Source organism: Aotus nancymaae, unplaced genomic scaffold (genome assembly GCF_030222135.1).
Source record: "Aotus nancymaae isolate 86718 unplaced genomic scaffold, 86718_ANA_hifiasm-v0.15.2.pri h1tg000058l, whole genome shotgun sequence".
NCBI classification, from domain to species: domain Eukaryota; kingdom Metazoa; phylum Chordata; class Mammalia; order Primates; family Aotidae; genus Aotus; species Aotus nancymaae.
Genome location: NW_026988472.1, coordinates 34,752,096 through 34,765,400, shown reverse-complemented (window position 1 = coordinate 34,765,400; position 13,305 = coordinate 34,752,096).

Below are 13,305 nucleotides of genomic sequence, written 5' to 3'. Positions count from 1 at the left end.
GTCGCAGCGTCGACGACGGCGTCTCCGGGCTTCTGCCCCGAAGCGCGCCGAGCCTCGGGATCACCCACGCCGGGGGTGGAGGAAGGCGGGAAGGGGGGCGGGAAAGGGGCGGGGCGTGCAGGGCCACGAGCCGGGGGCCGCTCCGGGCCGCGCGCCCCCTGCGGGCTGCGGGAGCCGCCCGGGGCCCGCCCAGGGAGGCGGGGTTGCCTAGCAGGGGCCCCCCCGTGCGTGGTTGTCTAGACGCGGAAGCCCGCCACACGAGGAGAGCGGGGGAGGGTGGGAAGCCGGATGGGGAGCGGGGAGCTGGCCCGAGAGGCCCCCTCGGCCCCTGCTGGCGCCCCGAGGGGGCCAGCGCGCGGCCTGGAGGGTGTTTACCTTCCCCCTGGTCGAGCGCCAATGCCGCCATCTTTCAGCCCAAAGCGCGTCACTTCCGGCGCCACGGGAGCGGGAGCGGGTGTGGGAACGGGGGGAGGGGGCGGGTAAGGCTGTCCCGCGCCCGCTGCGCCCCGCGTCCCGGCCGCCGGCCCGCCACGCCAGCGGTGCCCCGCTGAGGAAAACAGGCGACCGGGCGTCGCGGCCCCGGGCTTGGCCCGATGCAGCTTCCCCTGCGGCGCCGCCGTCGGGGCTGAGGACGCTCAGCTATCCTCGTCCGCTTGCAGCGGTCCCTCTCCCCCTGCACGAGCGCTGGGCCCGGAGCCACTGCGGTGCGCCCACCCTCGACAAGTTAAGGGCTAGGAAGCCAGGAAAGTGTCTTTTTGCATCTTTGCCACCGTGGGGGTGGGGGAATCGGGGACAGCGTGTAGGGAGCTTTGCCATTACTACCTGTTATAAAAGTGACTAGATCTGCGCCAAATGACATCATTTTTGTAAGGCAACTTGCAGTGGATTATTGCGTCACTGTCCACTTGGCTCACTGCACAACAATTACACGTTTCAGAAATCGATTTCCCAGGGGTGGGAAAATTAATAAAAATGGCATGTCTGCACTACCCGGAGAAATGCCGGATCTAAAAAAGCTGTTCTGTCTCTACTTGCGTCAAAATAATCAAGAACGAACATTCAGAGGGCAGTGATTTTTTTTGTTCGTTTTTAACACATCAGCTATAGAATTCTAGCTAATAGTTTTTAAATTTAACCTTTTCTTGACTTAAGAATATAAAACTAGACTATAGGACTGTTTTGTAAATTTATTATGGAATATCTTTGTGGGAAAAGTGTAGGTGACGGAAATGCACGGTTGGAAGCCCGTGGTTCTACAATTAACCTTAAATTAGGGCATCCATTGCCATTGCTGATCCTAAACTGGGGTATTTCGGCTTCCCCCACCCCCACCCCCCGCCGCCATTTTCTCTCTAGACCAATATCCCGATGAACTTTCCGTGAGATGTGTCGCTAAAAGCGATCATTATCTCTTTCTAGCAAACTTGAACGTGCCATCTTTCCCAAGAGGCCAAAATAGCACACGGTGTACTGTTTTGCTGAAGTAGACTACTTCGCGGGAAAGATAATAGAATCACCTCAGTCTTTTGGAAATAAGCTTCCTTATTACGATTTAAACTATAACAAGCTTTAAAAAACTATAAGACACTGAAATTCCCAAGTTGTTCACACATTCGTTCCATCTTTTCCAATAGCTCCTTTAAGATATTTCTGTTCATTATTTAAAAATCCTCGCTTGCTGTATTTTTATCTATTAATATATGACAAATTACCCCAGAATTTATCCCCTTAACACAAATTTTTAAAAACCATAAAATAAACTTTTAAAATGCATACATTCAACTTCTGAATATTTAAATTTTCATACATTTTTCCCGAACATCTAAACGCTTGAATTTTGATTTCTGTACATTAACCAACAGACATACATTTTAATCTATACATTACTATGTGGCACTGGCCTAAGGAGAGGCTTCTGTTCTTGATTCAGACAGGAGCTGAAATGTTTCTGCGTTTTGTGTAGCAGGTATAAATGTAGTGAGTGGTGTCATAAACCATTGTGTGATAATAATGCCCCCCCCCAGCCCTCCCTTAGGTTGACATTACAAGGTCTCATATGTGGAATTTCAAATGTGCTTTTTTGAATATTTATTGTAGTTTCTGAAACTGGGCTGGGTCTTTCAATCAAACCACCCCCCAAAGTTATATAATCAATGATGCCTCTTTCACTCTTATTTCTTATTTTATTATTATTATTATTATTTTTTGAGATGATCTCACTCTCGGCCAGGCTAGAGGGCAGAGGCGCGATCATGGCTCACTGCAACCTTGTCCTCTCGTGCGCAAGCGATCCTTCCACTTCAACCTTCCGAGTAGCTGGAACCACAGGTGTGCCCCACCATGCTTGGCAAACTTTTCTGTTTTTTGTAGAGACAGGGTTTGGCCATGTTGCCCAGCATGGTCGCAGACTCCTGGGCTCAAGCGATCCGCCCGCATCTGCCTCCCAAAGTGTTGAGAGTACAGGCGTGAGCCACCGCGCTCGGGCGCTCAGGAGTTTGAGACCAGCCGGGGCAACGTGGCAAGACCCTCGATCTCAATCAAAAATTAAACTTAAAAAGTAGTGTGTAATATATAGAAAGATGTAGTACCTTAAGAAAACATCCTGCTCTTCCAATATCAAGGAAAGTAAAACCCTCTCATTTAAATAAACTCCAGGTAATTCCTGTCTTGAAATGTTAATTTTCGGCGGGTCCTAGTGGCTCACGCTTGTAATCCCAGCACTTTGGGAGGCCGAGGCGGGTGAATCACCTGAAGTCAAGAGTCCGAGACCAGCGTGGCCAACATGGTGAACCCTCATCTCTACTAAAAATACAAAAATTAGCTGGGCGTGGTGGCGGGCGCCTGTAATCCCAGCTACTAAGGAGGCTGAGGCAGGAGAGTCGCTTGAACTCGGGAGGCGGAGATTGCAGTGAGCCGAGATGGCGCCACTGTACTCCAGCCTGGGTGACAGAGCAAAAACTCCGTCTCAAAAAAAATAAAAATAAAAAAAAGAAAAAGAAATTCTAACTTTTCCCACCAATTGCTGGACTGTAATGGGAGTTGCTAAACACCTTGAGAGTATCCTTTCACATTGGTAGAGTCCCACAGAGACAGATGGAAGCTGTCTTTTTCTAGCCTTCTAGCCTAAGTATTTGAGAATACACATTCCTCAATAGCTATCTATTTAGCAGCCAGCGAGGTCGGAGGCCTGCTAGAGGCTTGGGCCTGGGAGTGCTGGTGGAGTTGGAATGAGGTTCCTCCCCAGGGGTTCTGAGGATTTAGGATACTGCATACCCTCCTCCTCCCTCCTGTTTTTGTTTTTTAAGAATTTGAGGCCTGGGCGTGGTGGCTCATGCCTGTAATCCCAGCACTTTGGGAGGCCCAGGAGGGCAGATCATTAGAGGTCAGGAGTTCCAGACCAGCCCGACGAACTTGATGAAACCCTGCCTCTATTAAAAATACAAAAAAGTAACTGGACATGGTGGCACGGCCTGCGGTCCCAGCTACTCAGGAGGCTGATGTAGGACTATGGCTTGAGCCCAGGAGGCGGAGGTTGCAGTGGGTCGAGACTGCACCCCTGCACTCCAGCCTGGGCAACAGAGCTAAACGCTGTCTCAAAAAAAACAAAAACAAAAAACAAGTTGAGGCTTTTCAGAAATTCAGTCTGCAGTAGTTGTCTTGGTAATCACTTTTCTTTTTATTTTGTGTGTGTGTGTGTGTGTGTGTGTGTGTGTGTGTGAGAGAGAGAGAGAGAGAGAGAGAGAGAGATGGAGTCTCCCTCTATCGCCCAGGCAGGAGTGCAGTGGCATGATCAGCTCACTGCAACCTCTGCCTCCCGGGTTCAAGTGATTCTCCTGCCTCAGCCTCCCAAGTAGCTGGGACTATAGGCACATGCCACCACCCCTGGCTAATTTTTGTAACTTTAGTAGAGATGGGTTTCCCCATGTTGGCCAGCCTGGTCATGAACTCCTGACTTCAAGTGATCCACCCACCTCCGCCTCCCAAAGTGCTGGGATTATAGGTATGAGCCACTGCACCCAGCCGGTAATCACTTTTCATGTGACTAGTCCCCACTGAATCTTTGGGAATCAGAGCATTACCTTCAGCAAAGCCTAATAAAACTGCACATGCATTCTATTTCCTATTGAAAACTGTTTCACCAAGCCCTTTTTAGCTGTTCAGAATTTTTAAGGCATCTTGTGGGATTCAGTCCATGTCAGTCAGGGTCCGTTGGTATCCCCCAATCAGTACCAACTTCTGCATGTCCATATCAAGCCAGTGTGTTCCAACAGGATAGTGGCTGTCATCCTAAACATTATATCTTGGATGGAACCTTCAAAATGCAATCTGAGGGTCCAATTGTCCAGCCTTTTAAGTTCATTGTTTTGACAGCCAAAGAGAATAACTTGAGCCCTTGCATTGCATGACTAATGGGAAATTAGTATCTTCATGAATGTTGGAGGATTCCTGGCTTCTGTTTACACATGTTGGTCATTGCTGGTCACCTCTCACTTAGACTAGCCCCTCAGCTTCTCTCCCATCACCTCCAACCTGATCTGTTACCACCTCTCCACATCTCTCTCTTTCTTTCCTTCTCTCTCTCTCTCTCTCTCTCTTTCTTTCCTCTGTTGCCCAGGCTGGCGTGCAGTGATGCGATCTTTGCTCACTGCAACCTCCACTGCCGGGTTCAAGCGATTCTCCTGCCTCAGCCTCCAGAGTAGCTGGGACTACAGGTGTGCGCCATCATGTCCGGCTAATATTTTTGTAGTTTTAGCAGAGACGGGGTTTTTGGCCAGGCTGGTCTCGAACTCTTGACCTCAGGTGATCTGCCCGCCTTGGCCCCCCAAAGTGCTGGGATTACAGGTGTGAGCCACCGATCCCAGCCTTACCTCTCCACATTTCTCCAGCTCTCTGTTCACTCCTTCCTAACTCATGAACCTGATTCTCCCTCTACTTCCCTATGTAAAGCAAAAACCTAAAGGTATCACAAGGAAAGGACAATCTCTTTAAACACGTCATGGCTTCCAGAGGTCCCTACATAGGGAATTTCCTCACTGGGCACTTCTAAGTGAGATCTGCAGTCATTTGGTGGGAACCCCTTCCTATGCATATCAATTGTTACTTCCATCTTTCCTCTTCCCCAATCCTGGAAGCCCCAAATCCAGCCCCTGGGTCCAGCTGGGGGAACCAAATCCCTAAACATCCAAAAGGGTTGTGAGTGCAGAAACAAAACAAACTGCAAAGGGTACCCCACATGAAACAGAAAACGTCCGAAGTGGCCAGGCGCATTGGCTCATGCCTGTACTCCCAGCACTTTGGGAGGCCGAGGCAGGCAGATCACCTGAAGTCAAGAGTTTGAGACCAGCCTGGCCAACGTGGTGAAACCCCATCTCTACTAAAAATACGAAAATAAGGCCGGGCACGGTGGCTCACACCTGTAATCCCAGCACTTTGGGAGGCTGAGGTGGGCAGATCACGAGGTCAGGAGTTCGAGACCATCTGCCTAACACGGTGAAACCCCGTCTCTACTAAAAACACAAAAAATTAGCCGGGTGTGGTGGCGTGCACCTGTAGTCTGAGCTACTCAGGAGGCTGAGGCAGGACAATCGCTTGAACCCGGGACCCGGAGGTTGCAGTGAGCCAAGATCATGCCACTGCACTCCAGCCTGGGCAACAGAGCAAGACTCCATAGCAAAAACAAAAACAAGACAAAAATAAGCCAGGCATGGTGGCATGTGCCTGTAATCCCAGCTGCTAGGGGGGCTGAGGGAGGAGGATTGCTTGAACCTGGGAGGTGGAGATTGCAGTGAGCTGAGATTATGCCACTGCACTCCAGCCTCCAGCCTGGGCAACAGAGCGAGACTCTGTCTCAAAAAAAAAAAAAGAAAGAAAGAAAAGAAAAAAGAACATGTCTGAAGTATTTGCATTATTTTACCAGTGTAGGGAGCTACCTGAGGAAAATGAATTGATAATTTGACGTATATGTACATGACTCAACGCAATCTGTCCTGGAACCAAGTGCTTCTTTACTATTTCACTTCCACCCTTAAAGCCGTAGAAGTTTGTGGAAGATCTCTCTCTCTTCTGTCTCTCTGTGACACACACACACACACACACACACACACACACACACAGACCCCTAGCAAACAAATATCTGTTGCTAGTTGTTAGAATAATTGTCTGGCTCCTGCTACCAGCCGTCAAGGGTTCAGACACACTCAGGCTTGGTCTTTGAGTCCTCAGCACACTGTGACAGGTTTATATAACATGGGGTATTACGATGTAACCCAGGTGGCTGGGTGCGGTGGCTCATGCCTGTGATCCCAGCAGTTTGGGAGGCTGAGGCAGGTGAATCACAAGGTCAGGAGTTCAAGACCAGCTTGGCCAACATAGTGAAACCCTGTCTCTACTAAAAATACAAAAATTATCCAGGCACGGTTGCGCGTGCCTGTAATCCCAGCTACTCAGGAGGCTGAGGCAGGAGAATTGCTTGAACCCTGGAGGTGGAGGTTGTGGTGAGCCAAGATCGCACCACTGCACTCCAGCCTGGGCAACAGAGCAAGATTCCGTCTCAAAACAAAAACAAAACAGAACAAACAAACAAACAAAACCCAGGCTTGGGAGGGTCAAACAACGCTTCTCAGAGTCAGTGATCTGTAAGTTCAGTCCAAACAGAAGAAGAAGGGGGGGAAAATGGAGGGAGTAAAGGACATCTACAGGGCAGTGAACCAGGCCTGAGAGAGGCAGCAAGGCACCTTTAGAGAATAGCTGGTAATTTAGTAGGGTTACAGTGTAGGACAAAAGTAGTGGGAGGGGAAAGAAGCAAAAGATCAAGCAGGCCACCAAGTGTACATGGTGGCAGTTAGGGCTGCCACCCTCCTGTATTGCTTCTCACCCATGCTTTGTTTTGTTTTGTTTTGAGATGGAGTCTTGCTCTGTCACCCAGGCTGGAGTGCAGTGGCGCAATCTTGGCTCACTACAACCTCTGCCTGCTGGGTTCAAGCGATTCTCCTGCCTCAGCCTCCAGAGTAGTTGGGACTACAGGCTCCCACTACCGTGCCTGGCTGATTTTTTATATTTTTAGTAGAGACAGGGTTTCATCATGTTGGTCAGGCTGGACTCGAATTCCTGACCTCAGGTGATCTGCCCACCTTGGCCTTCCAAAGTGCTGGGATTACAGGCATGAGCCACGGCGTCCAGCCACCCCATGCTCTTTCCACCATACCATGTAATTATATTAATTAACATAGTAAATGATCTTCACATTGTTGTATTTTTATTCCTACTTAATTCCATAAATTGTTAATTTGCAATCTACTATACTATTTATTCCTTCATTCCATAAATATTTGTGAGTGCCTGGTACATGCCAAGTCTTGCGCTACCCACTGGGGATCCATCAGTGAATAAAACATATGAAAACTCTGGCCCTCATGCGGATTACACATGTCAGGTAATAAACAAAATAATTAAGCAAATTATGTGGTCTGTTTGAATATGATAAATGTGGCCGGATGTGGTGGCTCATGCCTGTAATACCAGCAATTTGGGAGGCCGAGGCAGGTGGATCATTTGAGGTCAAGAGTTTGAGACCAGCCTGGCCAACACGGAGAAACTCTGTCTGTACTAAAAATGCAAAACAAAAGTTAGTCAGGCACAGTGGCCCATGCCTGGAATCCCAGCTGCCTGGGAGGCTGAGGTGGGAGAATTGCTTGAACCTGGGAGATGCGAGGTTGCAGTGAGCTGAGATTGTGCCACTGCACTCCAGCCTGGGCCAAGAGCAAGACTCTGTCTCAAAAAAAAAAAAAAAAATATATATATATATAATTTTCATAGAAGTTTTAATGGCTTATGAAATTGTTTCAAATATAATCTTATGTGAAAATGCAGGACAAAAAAGCTATAATTGCACTGATCGCAGTAACACCCCTCAGAGGCAGTTTTCTGTTGACTCCTTATTTTCCTGAATGTGGGTCACACTTTGCTGTTTCTTTGTACATCCTGTTTCTTTTAGATAATATGTTGTAGCAACTCTGGACTCTGTATTAACCCACTCCCAATCCAGCGGGGGGTGGTTTTTGCTATTGTTTGATTTGCTGTTTGTTTAGTGATCTGCCTGGACTAAGTCTGTGGCATCTATTCCCCCAAATCAAAATGTGATGAATGCTATGGAAAATAACAGAGCTGGGGAAGGGTGTTCCAATTTCAACTGGGATGATCAAAGTAGGAGGTATCATTTGAAGGAGATTAGGGACCAGACTGTATAAAGCCTGGTAGGCGATTGTGGGGTCTTTGGCCTGTGAGAAATTGGAAACCACTGGAAGGTTTTGTGAAGAGGACCAATATGATTTGACACTTATTGGAATCCCAGCTGTAAATATGGGTGGCTATGTAAATAACAGAATTTAGCTGGACCAGGGCAGAAGCAGGGAGATGGGTTAGCAGACTATTTCAATAATGGAATGGAGGCTACAGTGGAGGTGGTGAGAAGTGCTTAGACTTTGCAAATATTCTGGAGGAAGAGCCAACAGGATTTCCTGGATGTAGGGATAAAGGAAAGAGAGGAGTCATGGATAACACCAAGGTTTCCGTCCTGAGCAACTGGAAGGATGGAATTGTCATTTCCTGACATCAGGAAGACCTCAGGAGGATCAGTTTTCAAGGGAGTGGGGAGGAAGGAAAAGCTCCAGGGACTGGGCTCAGAGGCATGCCCGGGTTAGGGAGGCGTCCTGGAGAACAGAGGGAACGAGTACGCGGAGATCAGACAACAGTGTGGAATGCCACAAGCTAGAGAGAAAGTTACTGGAAGTTGCTAAACATCCACTATCAATAAAAGACGTAATGAATATTGCCATTTTAACAGAATATATTTACTTTGAAACATGGTGTAGATAATGTCCCCTTGTAAATGAAAACCTTAAAAAGAAAGTAATCATGGCTGATGCCCTTTTCAGCCTCAGCCCAGCTGCACCAGATGAATAAAAATAAACATAAAAAAAAGAAAGTAATCATTTTTGAGCTCCTTATGAAACAATGAAAAATAACATTATGCTTCGGGTTCAGAAGCATCAAAATTCAAACCACCTATATTCAAGAAGTGGTTATGAGATTACAGCAAGGACTGGGCTTTGGGGCCCAGCAATGTGAAGGAGTCATCTGGGAGAAGATAGGGGACCATCAGGGCCACAGAGAAGGAGTAGCCAGTGAGATAAGAGTAAGACAAAGAGTGTGCTATGCTGAGCCAGACAGAAAAGTACTGGATTTGCTAAACATCCACTATCAATGAAAGATGAAACAAATGTCACCATTTTAACTAAATCTATTTACTTTGAAATGCAACGCAGACAATGCCTCTTAGTAAATGAAAATGTTAAAAGAAGTAACATACCCCCTTTCTCAACGTTAATCACTAAAAAAAAAAATTTTTTTTAAACAGATGAGGTATCTTTTGGGGGTCGAGTGTGATTATAAAAAATAATAATAATTTTTAAAAAAAGAGATGAAGTACCTCTCTGTAGCCCAGGTTGGAGTGCAATGGTGTGATCATAGTGATCATAGCTCACTGCAGCCTCAAACTTCTGAGCTCAAGGGATCCTCCTGCCTCAGTCTCCTGAGTAGCTCAAAATACAGGCTTGAGGCTTGAGCCACTGTGCCTAGCAAAATTAATCACTTTTTTTATTTTGAGACAGTGTCTCGCTCTGTTGCCCAGGTTGGAGTGCAATGGCATGATCTCGGCTCACTGCAACCTCCACTTCCCGAGTTCAAGCGATTCTCCTGCCTCAGCCTCCTAAATAGCTGGGATTACAGGCACGCACCACCACACCCAGCTAATTTTTGTATTTTTAGTAGAGACAGGGTTTCACCATGTTGGTCAGGCTGGTTTTGAACTTCTGACCTCGTGATCTGCCCGCCTCCCCCTCCCAAAGTGCTAGGATTACAGGTATGAGCCAGTGAGCCACTGCGCCCCGCCAAAATTAATCATTTTTAACGTCTTTATGAACCAATGCAAAATAACACTATACTTCAGAAGCCTCAAGATGCAAGCCACATGTTCTTTTTTTTTTTTAGACGGAGTGTCACTCTTATTGCCCAGACTGGAGTGCAATCGTACAGTCTCAGCTCACTGCCACCTCCGCTTCCTGGGTTCAAGCAATTCTCCTGCCTCAGCCTCTCAAGTAGCTGGGATTACAGGCACCCACCACCACGCCTGGCTAATTTTTGTATTTTTAGTAAAGATGGGGTTTCACCATGTTGGCCAAGCTGGTCTCCAACTCCTGACCTCAGGTGATCCACCTGCCTCACTCAGCCTCCCAAACTGCTAGGATTACAGGCATGAGCCACTGCACCTGGCCCAAGCCTCATATTCTTAAGTACTGCATTTCAGTAGATGTGGACCCAAACACACACACATCCTAAGTGTGAGCGCCAGAGTTGAGGTGAGTAGCAGGAATAAAGAGCTGCTATATGATGTTGCATGACAAAAGAAGTGGAAAAAAAAAACCAAAAAACCTCCAGCAATTGCTGTTGCCAGCAGCACAACTTCAGGGTTTGGGGACTGTAGTTAAGGATAAAGACAAGATTGAATGTAGGCTCTGAGGTTATTTATTGATTCTAAAACTAAGTTCTTTAAAAAACAGTGAGGCTGGGTGCAGTGGCTGACGATTGTAATCCTCCCCTCACTTTGGGAGGCCGAGGGGGGCCAATGGCTTGAGCCAAGGAGTTGTAGACCAGCCTGGCAACATAGGGACACCCCGTTTCTACAAGAAATACAAAAAATTAGACCAGCGTGGTGCTGTGCACCTGTGGTCCCAGTTACCCTGGAGGCTGAAGTGGGAGGATCGCTTGAGCCCGGGAGGTCAAGGCTGCAGTGAGCCGTGATCCTACCACTGTACTCCAGCCTGGGTGACAGAGTGAGACTCTGTCTCAAAAAACAAAACAAAACAAATAAACAAAAACCTAGTGATCGCAAAACTATCTCTAAGAGAATTTCTTTCTAGATACAGAAACTTTAGGTAAGTCAATTCTGGCCTCCCCAGCTTTGGGTGTGGGTAGTGGAAGAGAAAGCAGGGGTATAGTTTCACACATAGACATCTGGGCACAGGCCTTGACAAAAGGAGAGCTAAATTTCATGCTGTCTTAGGGACTTGGGAGAAGAGGCAGCACAGTCTTGGTGAGGGAGGTGAGAATGCTAAGCATAGGTAAGGCAGCATAGTCCCCTGGGATTGGAGGTGTCAATATTGTCAACATGATGGTTCTTCCCAATTGATCTACAGATTCAAAACAATTCCTATAAAAAATCCAGCAGGAGAGCCGGGTTAAAACTTAATTGGGTATGATGGCACATGCCTATAGTCCAGCTACTCAGAAGGCTGGGGTGGGAGGATCCCTTAAACCCGGAGTTCAAGGCCAGTCTGGGCAACATAGCGTGACCCTGTCTTAAAAATTAAATGGGTACAGGGTTTCAGTTTTGCAAAATGAAAAGGTTCTAGAGATCGGTTGCATAACAATGCGCATATAACTAACACTACTGGCTGGGCACCATGGCTCACGCTTGGAATCCCAGCACTTTGGGAGGCCGAGACAGGCGAATCACAAGGTCAGCAGTTTGAGACCAGCCTGGCCAACATAGTGAAATCCCATCTCTACTAAAAATATAAAAATAGCTGGGTGTGGTGGCAGGTGCCTGTAATCCCAGCTACTCCAGAGGCTGAAGCAGGAGAATTGATTGAACCTAGGAGGCGGAGGTTGCAGTGAGCCGAGGTCACACCACTGCACTTTAGCCTGTGCTAGACTCCGTCTTAAAAAAAAAACCTAAACTAAAACTAAACAAAAACAACTAACACTACTGTACAATTAAAAATGGCTACCATCGTAAATTTTTACAACAATAAAAGAAAATCCAGGCCGGGCGCGGTGGCTCACACCTGTAATTCCAGCACTTTGGGAGGCCAAGGCAGGCAGAGCAAAGGTCAAGTAGTTTGAGACTAGCCTGGCCAATATAGTGAAACCCCGTCTCTACTAAAAACACAAAAATTAGCCGGGCATGGTGGCAGGTGCCTGTAGTCCCAGCTAATTGGGAGGCTGAAGCAGGAGGTTGCAGTGAGCCGAGATAGTGCCACTGCACTCCAGCCTGGGCAAAAGAGCCAGACTCCCTCTCAAAAAAAAAAAAGAAAAAAGGAAAATCCAGCAGGCTTTTTTTATATAATGTCACAGGCTGATCCTAAAATAGATATGGAAATGCAAAGGCCCCAGAAATAGCCAAATAATTTTGAAAGAGAACATAGTTAAAGGACTTATACTTCCCAATTTCAAAATGTAGTATAAAATTACAAAAATCAGCTGGACGCAGTGGCTCACACCTGTAATCCCAGCACTTTGGGAGGCCGAGGTGGGCAGATCACCTGAGGTTGTGAGTTTGAGATCAGCCTGGCCAACATGGTGAATCCCTGTTTCTACTAAAAATGCAAAAAAAAAAATTAGCCAGGTGTGGTGGTGCTACCTGTAATCCTAGCTACTCGGGAGGCAGGAGAATTGTTTGAACCTGGGAGGTGGAGGTTGCAGTGAGCTGAGGTTGCACCACCACACTCCAACCTAGGCAATAGAGCCAGACTCTGTCTCAAAGGAAAAAAAAAAACCCTCACCTCAAACTATACCCAAAAATAAAGTCGAAATGGACTGGATCACATACCTAAATGTAAGAGCTAAAACTATAAACCTTTAAGAAGAAAACATAAAAGTAAATCTTTGTGACCTTGGGTTAGGCAAAGTATTCTTTTTTTTTTTTTTTGAGATGGAGTCTTGCACTGTCACCCTGGCTGGAGTGCAGTGGGGCGATCTCGGCTCACTGCAACCTGCGCCTCCCAGTTCAAGCGATTCTTCTGCCTCAGCCTCCCAAGTAGCTGGGATTACAGGCACCTGCCACCATACCTGGCTAATTTTTTGTATTTTTAGTTGAGACTGGGTTTCACTATGTTGGCCAGGCTGTTCTTGAACTCCTGACCTTGTAATCCGCCCACCTGGGGCTCCCAAAGAGCTGGGATTACAGGCCTGAACCACCGTACCCAGCCCAAAGTGTTCTTACATATGACACCAAAAGCATGATCCGTAAAAAAGAAAATAAATGTATAAATTGACTTCATCAAAGTTAAAAAATTTCACTCCTCAAAGACACCAGTAAGAAAATAAAAAAGCAAACTACAGACTGGGAGAAAACATTTACAAATCAAATATCTGATAAAGGACTTGTAACTAGAATATTAAAAAAAAAAAACCTCTTGCAACCCAATATTAAGAAGATAAATAGGCTGGGCAAGGTGGCTCACGCCT